Below are 21,497 nucleotides of genomic sequence, written 5' to 3' on the forward strand. Positions count from 1 at the left end.
TAAAATGGGTCCGAGATATTTTAAATCAATCTGCTAAATAACAAAATTTGATTAATAAACTATTTTATGATGGGGATATTGTTAGAAATGGAAAAAGAAATCTGTAAATAAGCAATACCAGGAAAGAATCTAAGTGAGCAAATGCATGAAAGGATATTACCATAAAATAGGAGAGAGAAAGCTTCAAGCTCCAACACCATGAGACAAGATATTTGGAAAGGGGAAAGCAAAGAAAACCCCTTGTGATATTATGAATGAGGCATCAAAAGCCTAAGAAGGAGGAGAGAGAGAGATAGAGAGCAATGCTCATACAATATTTGAGAAGAGGAAGAAACCTCATTGTTAAATGAGAGAAGAGGGTCATCTCTTAAATAGAGATGAGAGAGAGGAGTTGGAATGTAACTCCCATGTCTATGAATGCCACCATTCATATGTGTGTGAGGCCAAGTGTGAGATTCCTCTTAAGGAGGAATAATCTAAAATTAGAAATATATATTTGTCCTCACATATTCCACTAGATGACAAAATAAGATGTAGTGGAAAAAGGACAAAAATAAATATATTAGGATACCTTGGCTTATATCCTAATATATTACCATAATAAATAAAAGAGGTCTAACCTTGGTTTATAAATACACCAAGGAAAGATTACAACTTCTAACACCCCCCTTTAATCTTTACTTGGGGTAATTACATCAAAGGGTATTAAACCCATAATTTTTACAAAAATCTGCAACTTAATCTTCAATATGAAGTAATTTGATTGTCTTCAAGCCATATGGAACATTTGCAGATCCAAGAGAAGTACATGAGTCCTTTGAATGTGATCAAGTGGAAGTATAGACACATCTTCGAGAAGGTTCCTTGATGGATCACCTGAAAAACAAAGGAACAACAAGACAAATATCCACAAGTAGAATGCCATCATATATGCAAATTGTTAGAAATGAAAATTCGAAATCCTTTTGAATAAGGATAATAAAATTCTCATAGAGAAACAATGAGTAAAACATGTTACCATAAAACAATGGAGATAACGTGATATCAAGATAAAGTATATGCTCAAGAAATTGTCAACAAGGACAAATTGAGTAAAAATAAATGAATGTGTTCACCAACATGCAATGGAGTTAACATGATATCTAAAATAAGTCATAAGCTCAAAAATGAGCATAATATGGGTCAAAATGACCAATCTTTATGCAATAAGTCTCTCATGAAAGAAACATACTAATGCACTAATGACCACAGACAAGGCCAACTAATGATACTTGCATCAATCTTGCATCAATCACGTGGATATAGACAGTCCACTTAATGAATCATCCCACTGCAAGCTAATGGGGGCGTCCCTCCATAACATGCATGACTAATGATCTAAGCAATAATGTATGCAGATCATTATCACATTAATATATGAAAATAACATAAAGGAGAGACATGTTGATCAAAGTAGAATTATCATGATTTGTGTTAGGATAATCAAAAGAATGGATTATGAGGATATAACAACATATTGCCTTCAAATTGGATCAAATCATCTGAATTTGGAGAGAAAACTCCAATAATAGTATCCTCTTCATTGAGGAACAAAATGGAACAACATGGAGGGAAACTCCATAAATATCAATCTTTCAAAATGGAACCAATAGAACCAAATGGAGGGAAACTCCATAAAAATATTATCCTATCAAAATGGAACAGATAGGATCAAATGGAGGGAAACTCCATATAAAATGAGTGCATACCAATATAGGATGGAGGGATACTCCATGGGCCAGATAAGGAAACTATGTATCAGTTATACTGAGGGGATCTACATAGTTATCCTTGAAAAAAAATTTCTCCCTATGCAACTCAAAATATCATATAAATCATGTATATCAATGGTATAAAACCATAAAGTGCCAACATGGGCATAGAATAATGCTATAAAAGCATAAAAGTGCAGCTATGGGCACATCAAAAGATCAAAATGAAGGCAAATGTGTAAGATTACTCATAATCCAATTAAGTAAAATGATTTAAGGGAGATCAACTAAATATAGATATCAGGTATAAAACTCCATTAAGGGTAAACATGGATATGAAAATTATAATAGCTGGTATATTTATCTTGGTATATATGTGTGCACCCATATATACTTGAATAAATATACTTAAAATATCATAGTATGAAATCATACAATTACAATTATTAAATGATAGCTTGATGCTAAAAAAAAATGATTTCCCCTTCTTTTTTATGTAAAATTTGTTACAACTAACCCTGCAAAAAGGTTAGTAAATAATGATAGAGTTCAGATCTGGCAGATAAGAATATACTAAAAAGAGTTAAAAAACTTTTCTAAAAAAAGCTTGAGAGATAGAATATTACACTTGTCTGACAATGAATGATATCATGCCAAAAATAGGTTGACAAGAGGCAATAATAAAAGTAAATGATGCCTCTGTCAAGAGCTAAAAAAAGAAAAAGAATCTTGCATGAAAAGACAAGAAAATGTTACTAAAATAATAGCTTTCAGAATAGTAAAGATACATTATAGCTGCCAATCTTTCCATGATATACCAAAAATAATAGAGGCTGCCCTCTGTGCCGGTATAGTCAGGAAGCATGTCGCTGACGCAGAGCATTGGCGGAAGGAGGCCGAAAGGGAGAACAGTCCACTCCCTGCCCACATGCATAATATATGTTCTGTTGCAGAGTCTTCTGATCTACATCGCTTACAAATTTTTAGGACACCACGAAATCACGACACCTTCAGTCAAATGGTGAATTCAAAAGCTAATAAACAGGTCACTAAGAATCAAATTGTGATGGAGGTAACGGCCGATCACTGTAAAGCAAGGAAGACGTTACACCTCATACCTTGACTCTATTACCGAGTGCTTAAGATTCAAGCAGCAAAGAAAATAGACAAGAGCAGAAGCTTCCTGATGAGCTCTACGCTTGTGGCCAAAGAAGAGGATAAAGAGAAGGTAGCCGAGCTCTGCCATTCTATTACAGAATGGGCCAAAGAAAAGCAGAAAGACAAGGCTTCCGGTATTCACATGCAAATCTGAGCCAAGGACAAAAATTTCACATGCAAGCTGCCTTCCACTCTGCGCTGTCCCACAAAGGCAGAAGAGATTGCTGAGAAACTATGTGAATCAGTAGCAGCTAGTCTGGAAGGTAAAAAGTTGGGCTCTTTTACAAGAGTCTCTTCTACTGTTCAGACAGCTATGGAAGAAGCCCTTCTTTGCATCCTAACACCCCAACGATCTATGGATATTTTGAGGGATGTACAGGCTGCCAAAGAGCAAGGCGAGCCATATGTTATTGTCTTCGTGGGAGTAAATGGTGTGGGAAAATCAACAAACCTCTGCATTCACTACAAACCAATACTCCTCTAAATCCAAATCACCTCGATATCAAAAAAAAAATCAGCTGTTAGAACCATGAAGCACAAGAGTTGGCATTTAGTGACCGCCTAACAAATTGAAAATCGATTGCTGGAACCAAATCCAAAACCCAAAAAAGGAAACAGGGCTTGAGCAAATTTTGATAATTCCACTGCTTTGCTCGACTGATCACTGGCCCAACAATGGAATCTTAAATGGGTATTACTATTTTGACAGAAAAAACATTAGGACGTGGTTTTCTTCACTAGCCAAGCAAGACGCTGATATGGGTACTACTTTTTTTACAGACGACTGACAGCTGTATTGAAGTATAGACACGATTTACTCATAACCCATGACCAAAACTGACATTTTGTAATAATAAGATGAATCAAAGAGAGAGGATAATGCTTTTCCTTGTACATATAATGCTCTACATCCATATCACTAGTTCATCATAACTATAGGCCCACCTCCCTCTCAAAATCTCATCCAAATACGAGTGACTATACCAAACCCAATTAAAAGAAAGAATGCAAGATATTAAAGGCCACATCTGTGCTAACGATGTTGAAGGGGGCGACGGATCGAGCATGCAGGTTGCGATACAGTCCTTGTGAAGATATCACTAGTATACTTTATGATTATTTGAGGAGGTAAGAGAGCAAGGCGGCAGGGTATTCGTACATTGCTACCAGGGTGTATCTCGATCAACTTTATTGGTTATTGCTTATCTCATGTGGTGCAAAGGTCAGAGCTTTGAAGATGCATTTCAGTGCGTCAAAGCAGCGCGCGGTATTACGAATCCAAATATGGGTTTTGCGTGCCAGTTGTTACAGTGTCAAAAGAGGGTACACGCAGATCCGTTAAGTCCAACTTCTGTATAAAATGGCGCCACATTCACCATATGACCCATTGCATTTAGTTTCAAAGATTTTGAATAAGCCTGGTCCAGATGCATTGGATTCGAGAGGTGCATTGGACACAGTTGCGAGCAGCGTCAAATCCCGGTGGCCCGTGCCCAGATGAAAAAGACTAATTAGCACTTGTATCATGAAGGTGCGATCAATTACATACTCATTTGCACAGTGATACGGAAGTTGAGTACCCTCTACTGGGTTTCTCTGAGCTGTTATGTCAAACAGTTTGCCTACCTTATCAGAGAATCTTCCAGTGTGGCATGAGATGTCTACAACAGAGTAAGAATGCGAGATGGCATATTGGGCCACAAAAGGACAACCAAATCAGTTCAAACACAAATTTTATATGATCCATCAAAATTTAGGCAGAATGGCCTGCTTCATACGACCTGCGGGACTCCGGCTTATGTAGCTCCCGAGGTCATCCCCAAGAAAGGCTATGATGGCGCAAAGGCTGATGGGAAAAACCATGGCTAATGGGTTGCCAGCCTACATATGCCCTGTGGGAGACAGGAAGGCCAAGCTGAAAACTAAAGAACAATAGTTCTATAGCCTACGAGCTTTGCAAGCACAGCCAACATTTTAGGCATAAGAAAAATTGAAAAAGAAATATTCTTTATCAATAATATATTAAAACAAGAGTAAAAAAAATGATATCTAGATAGGAAAACCCTTTTGGCGGCAAGCCTTCCAAAGGGGGTTAGATGAAAACTAATATAAAATAAGAAGTAACCTGCACAAATTAGAGCACACAAAAGTTAATCAGGTTTGGCGGTAAACCAGCCAAATCCAAAAAAAATTCAATTTCTTCCATCTTAAGAAGATTAAAGGAGAAATTAGTGAAATCTCTCTCAAGAGTCTCCTTCGAATCGTACCTTCATGCAAACACTCAAAACAAAGATTAAACTGCTCTGATACCATGTTAGAAATGGAAAAAGAAATCTGTAAATAAGCAATACCAGGAAAGAATCTAAGTGAGTAAATGCATGAAAGGATATTACCATAAAATAGGAGAGAGAAAGCTTCAAGCTCCAACACCATGAGACAAGATATTTGGAAAGGGGAAAGCAAAGAAAACCCCTTGTGATATTATGAATGAGGCATCAAAAGCCTAAGAAGGAGGAGAGAGAGAGATAGAGAGCAATGCTCATACAATATTTGAGAAAAGGAAGAAACCTCATTGTTAAATGAGAGAAGAGGGTCATCTCTTAAATAGAGATGAGAGAGAGGAGTTGGAATGTAACTCCCATGTCTATGAATGCCACCATTCATATGTGTGTGAGGCCAAGTGTGAGATTCCTCTTAAGGAGGAATAATCTAAAATTAGAAATATATATTTGTCCTCACATATTCCACTAGATGACAAAATAAGATGTAGTGGAAAAAGGACAAAAATAAATATATTAGGATACCTTGGCTTATATCCTAATATATTACCATAATAAATAAAAGAGGTCTAACCTTGGTTTATAAATACACCAAGGAAAGATTACAACTTCTAACAGATATTACAAAATATTTAACATTGAAATTCCTTGCAGCTGGAGATCGAATGTGCATCCAAATAACCTTCAATATGAGCCAAAGTTGTAATGCAGCCATACTAGGAATAAATGCTGCATTCCAAAGATCATATCGCATTTGCTAATGATATATTCTTTATCTTAGATAACAATTGCAGCCTTTAAGGAAACAATCATAGGCTTCTACAACAAAACACAAGAAGGAAATAATCTAGTCGTCCCTCAAACTATGACAGCGGTGACCTCTATATTCAATTGCAGCTCCATAATCATGCATTTGGCAATTAAATAACAATCTCCATTCTTGTAAAATCATATCTAATATGAGATGCTGAATCTTCTTCACAATTTGATCACCAAATTAAGTACAATCATAATCTCTGAATGAGAATGAGACTATCGCTGGCACAATTCACTGGCAGAGAACAAGCAATTCAAAGTGCAAAATACTTGGAAGAATTCTCAATTCTTCCATCTTTCAATTACTCAAACCCTAGGCACAAACTCCTCAACAAATTCACCATATCAAATGCACAATAGAATGGTACTTTTTTTACATTGAATACATTTATAATTCTCAAATACAAATTGAGCTTAAATCTTCCAACACACACCTCACATAACTAACACATGTGACTCTTTGGTTGCAAAGTTTGAAATTGAAATATATTATTTTATTTTATTTCCATCCAAGAGAAACTTTAAGTTATAATTGAAAGGTGATATATAATATAGTCACTTTATTAATTTAAACTCCTCCATTTCTCCAAAATGACCTTTTCATTAATTTAATGCTATTCTCACACACAATGTCCTTGTTTCATATGCCGATGATTTCAAACTTCTCATCCCAGTCCCAACGAGCTATAACACTAAGGTGCATATTAAACAATTTCAATAGAAATAGAAACGTTAGTGCACATAATTAAATAATAATCAATAATGCATCTGACTTTTTGAAAATGGCCCAACCACATCAGAAGTGAAATTCAACCACACAGGAGTGATCGTGATGCTTAAATATGATGAATGAACCCGACTAGGTGACTTTCTAGAATATACACTCTCTCCAAGAGTCTTGGAGCCCCATCCAAAAGTGAAAAATAACATCTAAAAGCATCCTATAACTCCTCTAAATCATCTGAGCTCATTGGAATCATCCATTAACTTACTATAAGTAGTAAGTCCTTCAAAATGGAGCTAAAACCTAGAACAAGGTACTGTAATCATCAATATCAGACTACAAGGACTTAGTAATAGGCTAAACCCAACTATAATCCAAGGTCAGCTAAAATGGGGACATTACAATATAATAGATGGATGGTCTGCCAAAATAATTAGTATTACAAAAATGCAGAATGTTGAGAATGGTTTGAAAATAACTAATGCTTTGATACCACTAAGGGTCCGTTGGGTTTGTGGAATTGTAGAAATTGAGCTTATTTTTACAAATGTCAAATTAGTCAAATCAAGAATTTGCAAATCTTCAAAATGATTTCTGGAATTTTATTAGGACCGTTTGGTTGACATGGAAGATGAATTGGAAGATCGTTTTTCCTTCAGAACAGAAGATGGAAGGTAAAAGCTCACAAACTTTGAAATTTTTGCTTCTATTACTAGTTTGGTGGTTAGTCCACAATATTAATTCCCAGAGGTGTTGTGGTTAGTCCAACAACTCCCAGCCAACTCCCTCTTCCTCTCAAGTTAATATGAGGAAGTTGAACATGGGTTTAGGATCTGAGACCGTTGTTAGGCCAGGAACTGGACCGCAAAAAGGAAATAGAAGTACAATCCTAAAATTCTATTCATCAAATGAGATGCTAAGTACATACTTATTAACATTTTTTGACCATTGTAGTTCATGTCCAAGGTAACTGTTCAGTTCATCTCCAGGATGATTGTACAGATTCTTCAAGAAAACAAATTTTTATTATAGTGATATTAAATAGAATTATTATACTTATGTACTATAACCGGTTCAATAATTGGTACTGAGTTACCTTCATCCAAAAGTTTTGACCAGTTCTTTCCCCTAGCCTTTTTTATTCCTTATATAAGCATAGTTATCAAGATTGAAAAGTTCAATTCATTTGGGAGATAGAGGAAAAAAATATATCAAGATTTTTAAATAAATTCACAAAAGACGCTACAGGAATTGAAAATTTTGGGCTGAATCAATAAAACCTGGTTTGTTGAAAAAATCCAGATTCAATCAGGTTTGAGCATAACCTTTTTTAGATCAGTTACCATGCTTGAAGAGAGCCATTTCATCTACTTCAGTATTTGTATCCATCCCCAGTTGGACTTAACAAAAAAGAGACTGTTCACTGTAATCTCTATGAGCTTATCCTCTTTTTAATCTTGGATCTTCTTTTGCAGTTCCATCTAGACTGAACTTAACCTGATCTTTAGGAATTTTCTCCAATGCATTCTTAGATTTTTCGGCCTATTCCCATCATGTTGGACTAACCACCAGCCTTCCCCTTTGTCATGTCCCCTATTCAAATAATTAAAAAAAAAAAAACTTTGTTAAGGCAGGCAGGCTCCAAAAAGGTGAAATTTCGGAAAAAAGGGTTAATCTTTGGAAACCAATGGACTAATAAATAAAAATTATTATTAAATTATATTTTATTAACCCCTCTTGGACGTGAGTTAGGGTTATGCCCTCTTTAAAAGGGGTTTGGAGGCATTTTGGGCTCATTCTACATCTCGATTCTTGATAATTTTCTTGTTGTTCTTCAGAGGCTGCCAAACCTGTGGAGAAGGAGACCCAAGAACGGGAGTTTGCAGGTTTCCAGGAAGGCTAAGGACGGGAGTTTGAAGCCATTCCATGTGCATGCTCATACGGAGTTTGCCCTTGTGCTGAATAGTGCCGATTTGGGTGTTTTCGGGGTTGTTTTTGGTTTGAATTTGGGTTTTCAGTTGAGTGTTTCATATCAGTTTGGTTTGCTGTTGTATTTCAGATTTTATGATGTTAAAATAGAGCTGAATATATGTATTGGGTCATGATTAAACTTCTGAGATAATTTATGAGTGTTTTGTGGTGTTTCCGGGCATTTTTTGTGTTAATTTCGGGAGCCCGATTGAGCATAGTTTTGCCCTACATTTGTGATCTGTTGTGTAAGGGCTATACAAATCTGGAAATGTCATTTTGTAGGCTGTTATGCTGCTGAAATCTCTGTAAAAATGTCCATTTTCAGATTTATTAATAATTTGTGAAGTTGTGAAGTTTTTGGCACTAATTTGGACATACCCGATTTGGGTTTTATTGGAAAATTGGCAGATCTTTGTTATATTGGTTGTTTGATTTTAAAGTTCAGATTTGAGGCTGGAAATATCATAAAAAAATCAGTAAAGGGACATTTCAGTGGTATCAGAGCCGTGATCTTGCCAGCCTGAGGGTTTGTAGAAGTTGCATGTCAGTTTTAACAACTACCCAGATCTTGCATGTCAAGTTTTGATAACTACCCAGATCTTGCATGTCATATTTTATGATTGCATGCAACTAAGTGAAAGAGAAAAAAGATATTTACAGCGAGAAAAGAACAAAGAAATTTTGATCAAAGCCCCAGTTGAAAGCAAAAGTACAAAATCCAAGGAAGAAAAAGGTATGGCTGATCCAGATGAGATGGCAAAGAAATTCTTCCAAGACATCCAAAATACTCAGAAGCAAACAGTGGATGGTTTGGCGGAAACTAGAGAGGCTTTGCGAATATTGACAGAAAAATTACAAGGAATTGCATCTATTAATGAGAAAGGGAGCACTTCAGAGGAGCCGAGAAATGGGAGATCCACACCATCTAAATCAACCAAATCCATTTTCTTGCCTGCAGATGAGCCACCAGTACCAAATCCAGCCATTAATCCAGTGGAAGAGGTTACAGGTAATTTGGTTACATTAAGAGCTACTTACAATGGCTTAGATGATGACTTTCGTAGTTCAGTTCCTTTTAGAGAATATGTGGATATGATGAACGCTTTGATGCCCAAGAAAGAGAATAGGAGGGAGCATGACACAAGTGGAAGAGAGCTCAAAAATAAAATAAGCAAGTTTACAGCGCCTACTTTTGATGGAACAAATAAAATTTCAGCTAGAGCATGGCTACAAAAATTACAAACTTTCTTCTCACTTAACCCCATGAAAGAGAGTGATGCTATTCAATTTGCAAGTTTACACTTGGAAGATGCAGCCTATGATTGGTGGTATCATGGAATGACTACTCAAGGTCACGATCAGGTAACTACATTTGAAGATTTCAGTCAAAGGGTGATAGATAGATTTGACCTCAAGGATGATGAAGAGTACTTTAAAGAATTGTCAAAGTTGAAGCAAACCAAATCAGTTAATGAGTATATAGAAGAATTTCAAAAAGTGGCTGTTATGGTACCTGATATGAGTGAAAAGAGGATCATTTATCTTTTCCTTGATGGTTTAGAAGATTCTGTTAAGGGTTTGGTTAAGGCTTTCTCACCCTCAACCTTACAGGAAGCTATCAAAAGAAGCTTGCAACTTGAAACTTGCGTGCCTATGAAATTAGTCACTAATCAAAAACCCCCAAATCTTTGGCAACATAAGGGAAATTTTCAGAAAAAGATTTTCCCAACACTACCACCAAAAGATGTGACAAATGTGGCAAAAAAGAAGGTAGATGAAGAGACTAGGAGTGAATTACGAAGGAAAAAGCTTTGTTTTACTTGTAGAGAACCATGGGTTCCAGGACACAGATGTTTGGGGAAAGGTCAAGTGCACTATATTGAAGTTGCTTCAGAATCTGATTCAGATGAGCATGAGGAATTTCATGATACTAAGGAGGAGGTAGAAGAAGAGAATTTAAAAGAAATCAGCAAGGATGGCACTTTAGCAGCATTATCAGGAGTCCCAAGATACCATCCCTTCCGAATTCGAGGGGTACTAGCAGGGCAAAGGTTGACTATTCTTCTTGATAGTGGGGCAACTCACAATTTTATTGATGAGGGATTTGTCATGAAAAGAGGGCTTAAAGCAGAAGATTTTGAGGGATTCAATGTTACTGTAGCTGATGGATTCACTATGCCTTGCACACGGGTGGTGAAACAACTCAAGATGACCTTAGGAGATTATGAGTTATGTGATGACTTCTATGTGGTTGGTATTGGGGAGACAGATCTTGTATTGGGTGTTCAATGGTTGCACTCTATCGGAGGCTATTACATGAACCATCAAACTATGGAGTTTAAATTTCATTCCAATGGGAAAGAAGTCATATTGAGAGGGTTATCGAATGGAGCACCTAAGGCGGTCTCTGCAAAGAGGATGGAGAGGACTTTTCGAAGAGGACAAGTAACATGGGCAGCAGGAGTCATAATCCAACCAACAAGCTCTCCCAAGAATCAAGGTAATTTCCATTTTGAAATTCAAAATATTCTTGATAAGCATAGTATAGTTTTCAATGACTTGCCTCCAGGATTACCACCAGATAGAGGTTTTGAGCATGTTATAGAGTTAGAACAGGGTGCCAAACCAGTTATAACAACCCCATACCGCCATCCAAGAGGTTATAAGGAAGAAATTGAAAAAACTATTAAAGAACTCCTAGACATGGGATTCATAAGGCCTAGCTCTAGTCCATTTGCATCATCTGTGGTACTTGTCAAGAAAAAGGATGGTACAATGAGAATGTGTATAGACTACAGGGCTCTAAACAAGAAGACCATAAAAAATAGGTATCCCATACCACGCATAGATGAACTCATTGATGAGTTACATGGTGCTGTATACTTCTCAAAAATTGACTTAAGATCAGGCTACCATCAAATCCGAATGAGGAGTGAAGATGTGGAAAAGACTGCTTTCAGATGTCACTATGGGCACTTTGAATTTCTTGTTATGCCATTTGGACTCACTAATGCACCAGCAACATTCCAATCTTGTATGAATAAGGTATTCAGTCAGCATCTTCGGAAATTTGTTTTGGTATTTTTTGATGATATCTTGATATACAGTAAAACATGGGAAGAGCATCTAAAGCACATAGACACTGTTTTGGGAATCTTGGAGCAGCAATCCTTCTATGCTAAGCTATCTAAATGTGAGTTTGGTTTGACAGAGATCCTATATTTGGGACATATTATAAGCTCTAAAGGAGTACAGGTTGATCAACAAAAAATCCAGGCAATTTTGGATTGGCCTCCACCCACTAATCTTACACAGTTGAGAGGTTTCTTCGGGTTGTGTAGCTACTATAGGAGATTTTCCAAGGGATTTTCTCAGCTTGCTGCCCCCTTGACTGATTTGACAAAGAAAGGAGCTTTTGTTTGGACAGAAGAGGCACAAAAAACATTTGATAAGCTTAAGGAGGTAATGAGTTCATGCCCTGTGCTTGCAATTCCAGATTTCTCTTTACCTTTTGTTGTTGAATGTGATGCTTCGGGAGAAGGTATAGGGGCTGTCCTAACTCAAAGGGGACATCCAATAGCATTTGAGAGTCGAAAATTAAATCAATCAGAGAAAGGGTACTCCATCTATGATAAGGAAATGTTGGCAATCATGCATGCACTTCATAAGTTTAGACAATATTTGGTATGTGGGAGATTCATTGTAAAGACAGACCATAATAGCCTCAGGTTCTTCTTGAACCAAAGGGATTTGAATGATCGTCAACAAAAATGGGTAAGCAAATTGCAAGCTTATGATTTTGATATTGAATACATGAAAGGAAAGAATAATGTGGTTGCTGATGCTCTCTCAAGAAAGCCCACTTTGTGTTCCTTATCATCTATCTCTGCTGATTGGAAAGTCTCCATAATTTTAGAGTATGCTAAAGATTCATTTGCCACCAAGATTTTGGATAAGTTAGTGGATGATAACAGGTACAAGGTTGTTGATGAATTGATTTATTACAAGAACAGGATCTTCTTAGTGCCAGGGTCAAAAACTAAGGAGAGGATATTGAGGGCCTTTCATGACACACCTTTGGCTGGTCACCAGGGATACTTCAAGACATACAGGCAAATTCGAGAGCGGTTTTCATGGAAGGGTATGAAGGAGGATGTCCTTAAACACATTAAGGAATGTATGGTATGCCAACAAAGCAAGAGTGAGCAAAATTTTCCTGCAGGGTTGTTGCAGCCACTTCCTATTCCTGAACAAAAATGGGAAAGTATTTCCATGGATTTCATCACTGGGTTGCCCAAAGTTCAAGGTAAGGATTGCATATATGTGGTGGTAGATAGACTAACTAAGTATGCACATTTCTTTCCTATCACATCTGATTTCAAGGCATCACAAGTGGCCGAATTGTTCTTCAAGGAAATTTTTAGATTACATGGTTTGCCTAGAAACATTGTTAGTGACCGGGACAGTAGATTCCTCAGCTCTTTTTGGAAGGAGCTCTTTCATTTGGCAGGAACTGAACTCACTCCCAGTACTAGCTATCACCCTCAAATAGATGGACAAACAGAGATAGTTAATAAATGGATAGAAGGATATTTGAGGAACTATGTTTCAAATCAACAACATGCTTGGGTGAAATGGTTACACCTAGGGGAGTATTGTTACAATACATCTCATCACATGTCTATTGGTATGCCTCCTTTTCGTGCTCTTTATGGTTATGATGCCCTTTCCTTTGTTGATCTAATACTTTCCGATAGCAGAGTACCCGCAGCAAGTGATTTCATCAAGCAAAGCCAAGACATAATAAGGTCCCTCAAGGATAATCTACAACATGCACAAAACCAACAAAAGATATATGCTGACAGGAAAAGGATTGAAAGATCTTTTGAGGTGGGAGATTTGGTATTTGTGAGGTTGCAGCCATATAAGCAAAGCACCTTGAAGAGAAGTGGGGCAGAGAAACTCAAGCCAAGGTTCTATGGGCCTTATAAAATCATCAAGAAGGTAGGAGAGGTAGCTTATGAATTAGAGCTCCCACCAAACAGCAAAATACATAATATTTTTCATGTATCTTGCTTAAAGAAGGTTCTAGGCCAGCAAACCATAGTATCTACAGAATTACCACCTCTTGATGATGAAGGGAAATTAGTTTTGATACCAGAAGAGATTTTGGATACAAGAGAGAAAAGGTTGAGAAATAGGAGCATCACAGAGCATTTGGTCAAATGGAAAGGATTACCACTAGAGGATGCAACTTGGGAAGGAGAACATATTCTTGAAAATTCCAACCTTCATTGCTTGAGGACAAGCAATATTTGGGAGGGGAGGACTTGTCATGTCCCCTATTCAAATAATTAAAAAAAAAAAAACTTTGTTAAGGCAGGCAGGCTCCAAAAAGGTGAAATTTCGGAAAAAAGGGTTAATCTTTGGAAACCAATGGACTAATAAATAAAAATTATTATTAAATTATATTTTATTAACCCCTCTTGGACGTGAGTTAGGGTTATGCCCTCTTTAAAAGGGGTTTGGAGGCATTTTGGGCTCATTCTACATCTCGATTCTTGATAATTTTCTTGTTGTTCTTCAGAGGCTGCCAAACCTGTGGAGAAGGAGACCCAAGAACGGGAGTTTGCAGGTTTCCAGGAAGGCTAAGGACGGGAGTTTGAAGCCATTCCATGTGCATGCTCATACGGAGTTTGCCCTTGTGCTGAATAGTGCCGATTTGGGTGTTTTCGGGGTTGTTTTTGGTTTGAATTTGGGTTTTCAGTTGAGTGTTTCATATCAGTTTGGTTTGCTGTTGTATTTCAGATTTTATGATGTTAAAATAGAGCTGAATATATGTATTGGGTCATGATTAAACTTCTGAGATAATTTATGAGTGTTTTGTGGTGTTTCCGGGCATTTTTTGTGTTAATTTCGGGAGCCCGATTGAGCATAGTTTTGCCCTACATTTGTGATCTGTTGTGTAAGGGCTATACAAATCTGGAAATGTCATTTTGTAGGCTGTTATGCTGCTGAAATCTCTGTAAAAATGTCCATTTTCAGATTTATTAATAATTTGTGAAGTTGTGAAGTTTTTGGCACTAATTTGGACATACCCGATTTGGGTTTTATTGGAAAATTGGCAGATCTTTGTTATATTGGTTGTTTGATTTTAAAGTTCAGATTTGAGGCTGGAAATATCATAAAAAAATCAGTAAAGGGACATTTCAGTGGTATCAGAGCCGTGATCTTGCCAGCCTGAGGGTTTGTAGAAGTTGCATGTCAGTTTTAACAACTACCCAGATCTTGCATGTCAAGTTTTGATAACTACCCAGATCTTGCATGTCATATTTTATGATTGCATGCAACTAAGTGAAAGAGAAAAAAGATATTTACAGCGAGAAAAGAACAAAGAAATTTTGATCAAAGCCCCAGTTGAAAGCAAAAGTACAAAATCCAAGGAAGAAAAAGGTATGGCTGATCCAGATGAGATGGCAAAGAAATTCTTCCAAGACATCCAAAATACTCAGAAGCAAACAGTGGATGGTTTGGCGGAAACTAGAGAGGCTTTGCGAATATTGACAGAAAAATTACAAGGAATTGCATCTATTAATGAGAAAGGGAGCACTTCAGAGGAGCCGAGAAATGGGAGATCCACACCATCTAAATCAACCAAATCCATTTTCTTGCCTGCAGATGAGCCACCAGTACCAAATCCAGCCATTAATCCAGTGGAAGAGGTTACAGGTAATTTGGTTACATTAAGAGCTACTTACAATGGCTTAGATGATGACTTTCGTAGTTCAGTTCCTTTTAGAGAATATGTGGATATGATGAACGCTTTGATGCCCAAGAAAGAGAATAGGAGGGAGCATGACACAAGTGGAAGAGAGCTCAAAAATAAAATAAGCAAGTTTACAGCGCCTACTTTTGATGGAACAAATAAAATTTCAGCTAGAGCATGGCTACAAAAATTACAAACTTTCTTCTCACTTAACCCCATGAAAGAGAGTGATGCTATTCAATTTGCAAGTTTACACTTGGAAGATGCAGCCTATGATTGGTGGTATCATGGAATGACTACTCAAGGTCACGATCAGGTAACTACATTTGAAGATTTCAGTCAAAGGGTGATAGATAGATTTGACCTCAAGGATGATGAAGAGTACTTTAAAGAATTGTCAAAGTTGAAGCAAACCAAATCAGTTAATGAGTATATAGAAGAATTTCAAAAAGTGGCTGTTATGGTACCTGATATGAGTGAAAAGAGGATCATTTATCTTTTCCTTGATGGTTTAGAAGATTCTGTTAAGGGTTTGGTTAAGGCTTTCTCACCCTCAACCTTACAGGAAGCTATCAAAAGAAGCTTGCAACTTGAAACTTGCGTGCCTATGAAATTAGTCACTAATCAAAAACCCCCAAATCTTTGGCAACATAAGGGAAATTTTCAGAAAAAGATTTTCCCAACACTACCACCAAAAGATGTGACAAATGTGGCAAAAAAGAAGGTAGATGAAGAGACTAGGAGTGAATTACGAAGGAAAAAGCTTTGTTTTACTTGTAGAGAACCATGGGTTCCAGGACACAGATGTTTGGGGAAAGGTCAAGTGCACTATATTGAAGTTGCTTCAGAATCTGATTCAGATGAGCATGAGGAATTTCATGATACTAAGGAGGAGGTAGAAGAAGAGAATTTAAAAGAAATCAGCAAGGATGGCACTTTAGCAGCATTATCAGGAGTCCCAAGATACCATCCCTTCCGAATTCGAGGGGTACTAGCAGGGCAAAGGTTGACTATTCTTCTTGATAGTGGGGCAACTCACAATTTTATTGATGAGGGATTTGTCATGAAAAGAGGGCTTAAAGCAGAAGATTTTGAGGGATTCAATGTTACTGTAGCTGATGGATTCACTATGCCTTGCACACGGGTGGTGAAACAACTCAAGATGACCTTAGGAGATTATGAGTTATGTGATGACTTCTATGTGGTTGGTATTGGGGAGACAGATCTTGTATTGGGTGTTCAATGGTTGCACTCTATCGGAGGCTATTACATGAACCATCAAACTATGGAGTTTAAATTTCATTCCAATGGGAAAGAAGTCATATTGAGAGGGTTATCGAATGGAGCACCTAAGGCGGTCTCTGCAAAGAGGATGGAGAGGACTTTTCGAAGAGGACAAGTAACATGGGCAGCAGGAGTCATAATCCAACCAACAAGCTCTCCCAAGAATCAAGGTAATTTCCATTTTGAAATTCAAAATATTCTTGATAAGCATAGTATAGTTTTCAATGACTTGCCTCCAGGATTACCACCAGATAGAGGTTTTGAGCATGTTATAGAGTTAGAACAGGGTGCCAAACCAGTTATAACAACCCCATACCGCCATCCAAGAGGTTATAAGGAAGAAATTGAAAAAACTATTAAAGAACTCCTAGACATGGGATTCATAAGGCCTAGCTCTAGTCCATTTGCATCATCTGTGGTACTTGTCAAGAAAAAGGATGGTACAATGAGAATGTGTATAGACTACAGGGCTCTAAACAAGAAGACCATAAAAAATAGGTATCCCATACCACGCATAGATGAACTCATTGATGAGTTACATGGTGCTGTATACTTCTCAAAAATTGACTTAAGATCAGGCTACCATCAAATCCGAATGAGGAGTGAAGATGTGGAAAAGACTGCTTTCAGATGTCACTATGGGCACTTTGAATTTCTTGTTATGCCATTTGGACTCACTAATGCACCAGCAACATTCCAATCTTGTATGAATAAGGTATTCAGTCAGCATCTTCGGAAATTTGTTTTGGTATTTTTTGATGATATCTTGATATACAGTAAAACATGGGAAGAGCATCTAAAGCACATAGACACTGTTTTGGGAATCTTGGAGCAGCAATCCTTCTATGCTAAGCTATCTAAATGTGAGTTTGGTTTGACAGAGATCCTATATTTGGGACATATTATAAGCTCTAAAGGAGTACAGGTTGATCAACAAAAAATCCAGGCAATTTTGGATTGGCCTCCACCCACTAATCTTACACAGTTGAGAGGTTTCTTCGGGTTGTGTAGCTACTATAGGAGATTTTCCAAGGGATTTTCTCAGCTTGCTGCCCCCTTGACTGATTTGACAAAGAAAGGAGCTTTTGTTTGGACAGAAGAGGCACAAAAAACATTTGATAAGCTTAAGGAGGTAATGAGTTCATGCCCTGTGCTTGCAATTCCAGATTTCTCTTTACCTTTTGTTGTTGAATGTGATGCTTCGGGAGAAGGTATAGGGGCTGTCCTAACTCAAAGGGGACATCCAATAGCATTTGAGAGTCGAAAATTAAATCAATCAGAGAAAGGGTACTCCATCTATGATAAGGAAATGTTGGCAATCATGCATGCACTTCATAAGTTTAGACAATATTTGGTATGTGGGAGATTCATTGTAAAGACAGACCATAATAGCCTCAGGTTCTTCTTGAACCAAAGGGATTTGAATGATCGTCAACAAAAATGGGTAAGCAAATTGCAAGCTTATGATTTTGATATTGAATACATGAAAGGAAAGAATAATGTGGTTGCTGATGCTCTCTCAAGAAAGCCCACTTTGTGTTCCTTATCATCTATCTCTGCTGATTGGAAAGTCTCCATAATTTTAGAGTATGCTAAAGATTCATTTGCCACCAAGATTTTGGATAAGTTAGTGGATGATAACAGGTACAAGGTTGTTGATGAATTGATTTATTACAAGAACAGGATCTTCTTAGTGCCAGGGTCAAAAACTAAGGAGAGGATATTGAGGGCCTTTCATGACACACCTTTGGCTGGTCACCAGGGATACTTCAAGACATACAGGCAAATTCGAGAGCGGTTTTCATGGAAGGGTATGAAGGAGGATGTCCTTAAACACATTAAGGAATGTATGGTATGCCAACAAAGCAAGAGTGAGCAAAATTTTCCTGCAGGGTTGTTGCAGCCACTTCCTATTCCTGAACAAAAATGGGAAAGTATTTCCATGGATTTCATCACTGGGTTGCCCAAAGTTCAAGGTAAGGATTGCATATATGTGGTGGTAGATAGACTAACTAAGTATGCACATTTCTTTCCTATCACATCTGATTTCAAGGCATCACAAGTGGCCGAATTGTTCTTCAAGGAAATTTTTAGATTACATGGTTTGCCTAGAAACATTGTTAGTGACCGGGACAGTAGATTCCTCAGCTCTTTTTGGAAGGAGCTCTTTCATTTGGCAGGAACTGAACTCACTCCCAGTACTAGCTATCACCCTCAAATAGATGGACAAACAGAGATAGTTAATAAATGGATAGAAGGATATTTGAGGAACTATGTTTCAAATCAACAACATGCTTGGGTGAAATGGTTACACCTAGGGGAGTATTGTTACAATACATCTCATCACATGTCTATTGGTATGCCTCCTTTTCGTGCTCTTTATGGTTATGATGCCCTTTCCTTTGTTGATCTAATACTTTCCGATAGCAGAGTACCCGCAGCAAGTGATTTCATCAAGCAAAGCCAAGACATAATAAGGTCCCTCAAGGATAATCTACAACATGCACAAAACCAACAAAAGATATATGCTGACAGGAAAAGGATTGAAAGATCTTTTGAGGTGGGAGATTTGGTATTTGTGAGGTTGCAGCCATATAAGCAAAGCACCTTGAAGAGAAGTGGGGCAGAGAAACTCAAGCCAAGGTTCTATGGGCCTTATAAAATCATCAAGAAGGTAGGAGAGGTAGCTTATGAATTAGAGCTCCCACCAAACAGCAAAATACATAATATTTTTCATGTATCTTGCTTAAAGAAGGTTCTAGGCCAGCAAACCATAGTATCTACAGAATTACCACCTCTTGATGATGAAGGGAAATTAGTTTTGATACCAGAAGAGATTTTGGATACAAGAGAGAAAAGGTTGAGAAATAGGAGCATCACAGAGCATTTGGTCAAATGGAAAGGATTACCACTAGAGGATGCAACTTGGGAAGGAGAACATATTCTTGAAAATTCCAACCTTCATTGCTTGAGGACAAGCAATATTTGGGAGGGGAGGACTTGTCATGTCCCCTATTCAAATAATTAAAAAAAAAAAAACTTTGTTAAGGCAGGCAGGCTCCAAAAAGGTGAAATTTCGGAAAAAAGGGTTAATCTTTGGAAACCAATGGACTAATAAATAAAAATTATTATTAAATTATATTTTATTAACCCCTCTTGGACGTGAGTTAGGGTTATGCCCTCTTTAAAAGGGGTTTGGAGGCATTTTGGGCTCATTCTACATCTCGATTCTTGATAATTTTCTTGTTGTTCTTCAGAGGCTGCCAAACCTGTGGAGAAGGAGACCCAAGAACGGGAGTTTGCAGGTTTCCAGGAAGGCTAAGGACGGGAGTTTGAAGCCATTCCATGTGCATGCTCATACGGAGTTTGCCCTTGTGCTGAATAGTGCCGATTTGGGTGTTTTCGGGGTTGTTTTTGGTTTGAATTTGGGTTTTCAGTTGAGTGTTTCATATCAGTTTGGTTTGCTGTTGTATTTCAGACTTTATGATGTTAAAATAGAGCTGAATATATGTATTGGGTCATGATTAAACTTCTGAGATAATTTATGAGTGTTTTGTGGTGTTTCCGGGCATTTTTTGTGTTAATTTCGGGAGCCCGATTGAGCATAGTTTTGCCCTACATTTGTGATCTGTTGTGTAAGGGCTATACAAATCTGGAAATGTCATTTTGTAGGCTGTTATGCTGCTGAAATCTCTGTAAAAATGTCCATTTTCAGATTTATTAATAATTTGTGAAGTTGTGAAGTTTTTGGCACTAATTTGGACATACCCGATTTGGGTTTTATTGGAAAATTGGCAGATCTTTGTTATATTGGTTGTTTGATTTTAAAGTTCAGATTTGAGGCTGGAAATATCATAAAAAAATCAGTAAAGGGACATTTCACCCTTCGGGATTCGTGGCATGGCTTAACCACCTCCCGTGTTCTATAAGTCGAGTGGTTGTATCAAGCATTAATAGGTCAATCTTTTGGTGCAACGGCAACTCTAGCTTGTAACAATTGGTATCAGAGTTTGGTCACAGGTTCGAATCTCCTTGGATAACGCTGGAGGGGGAATTGTTGGACTAATCGCCAGCCTTCCCCTTTGGGATTCGTGACATGGCTTAACCGCCTCTTGAAGTCTAGTGGTTGTATCAGGCATTAACAGGTCGATCTTTTCGTGCAACGACAACTCTAGCTTGTAACACGTCAATCCTAGTACTGATTGAAATTAGAATACCTCATATTGTTAAGTATGCAGTAACAGTAATGTTATATGCTAGTCAATTAGTCTGTGAGTTAACATTGTAATGTCCCTTTCTTGGGATCCACTCTCAAATTGCTTCAAATTTCCAATTTGGGTGAATATTATGAATAACTTATGAGAACTTCAATTGTATTTTTCTATTGAAGATATGCAAAGTATATCCCCACACGATATATTCACCAAGATATATAAATTCTTTGAATGACATAAGAATGGAAGATAATAATCAAGTATGCAAAAAGATATATTTAATATTATATACCTCCCATAATAATAACGCGATGACTTAAATTGATGTATTTACTTTTATCCACTATTGTTTCTTCCTTACCTTATTTCACAAATTAATAACTTCCTCAATATTCATCTTATTCACTATGTCCTTTATCGACTACTTTTCATATTTTATATCCTTATATATTTATGGTTACTATGTGGTGCCCCTTATTATTATTTTATTATTTAACGTCACTTACCTTAATTCCCTTATCTTTTTCAATGTCT

General features: G+C 37.3%; 1 protein-coding gene across 2 annotated transcripts in view; it reads left to right on the plus strand.

The window, feature by feature from the left end:
* The window catches only part of LOC149562552 (tRNA (5-methylaminomethyl-2-thiouridylate)-methyltransferase), a 212,782-nt gene that overhangs the window by 148,010 nt on the left and 43,275 nt on the right, over positions 1-21,497 (plus strand). The gene's annotated exons all lie outside the window — the stretch shown is intronic.

This window comes from Cupressus sempervirens, chromosome 4 (assembly GCF_028749045.1).
Source record: "Cupressus sempervirens isolate cs-2001-9-10 chromosome 4, ASM2874904v1, whole genome shotgun sequence".
In the NCBI taxonomy this organism is placed as follows: Eukaryota; Viridiplantae; Streptophyta; class Pinopsida; order Cupressales; family Cupressaceae; genus Cupressus; species Cupressus sempervirens.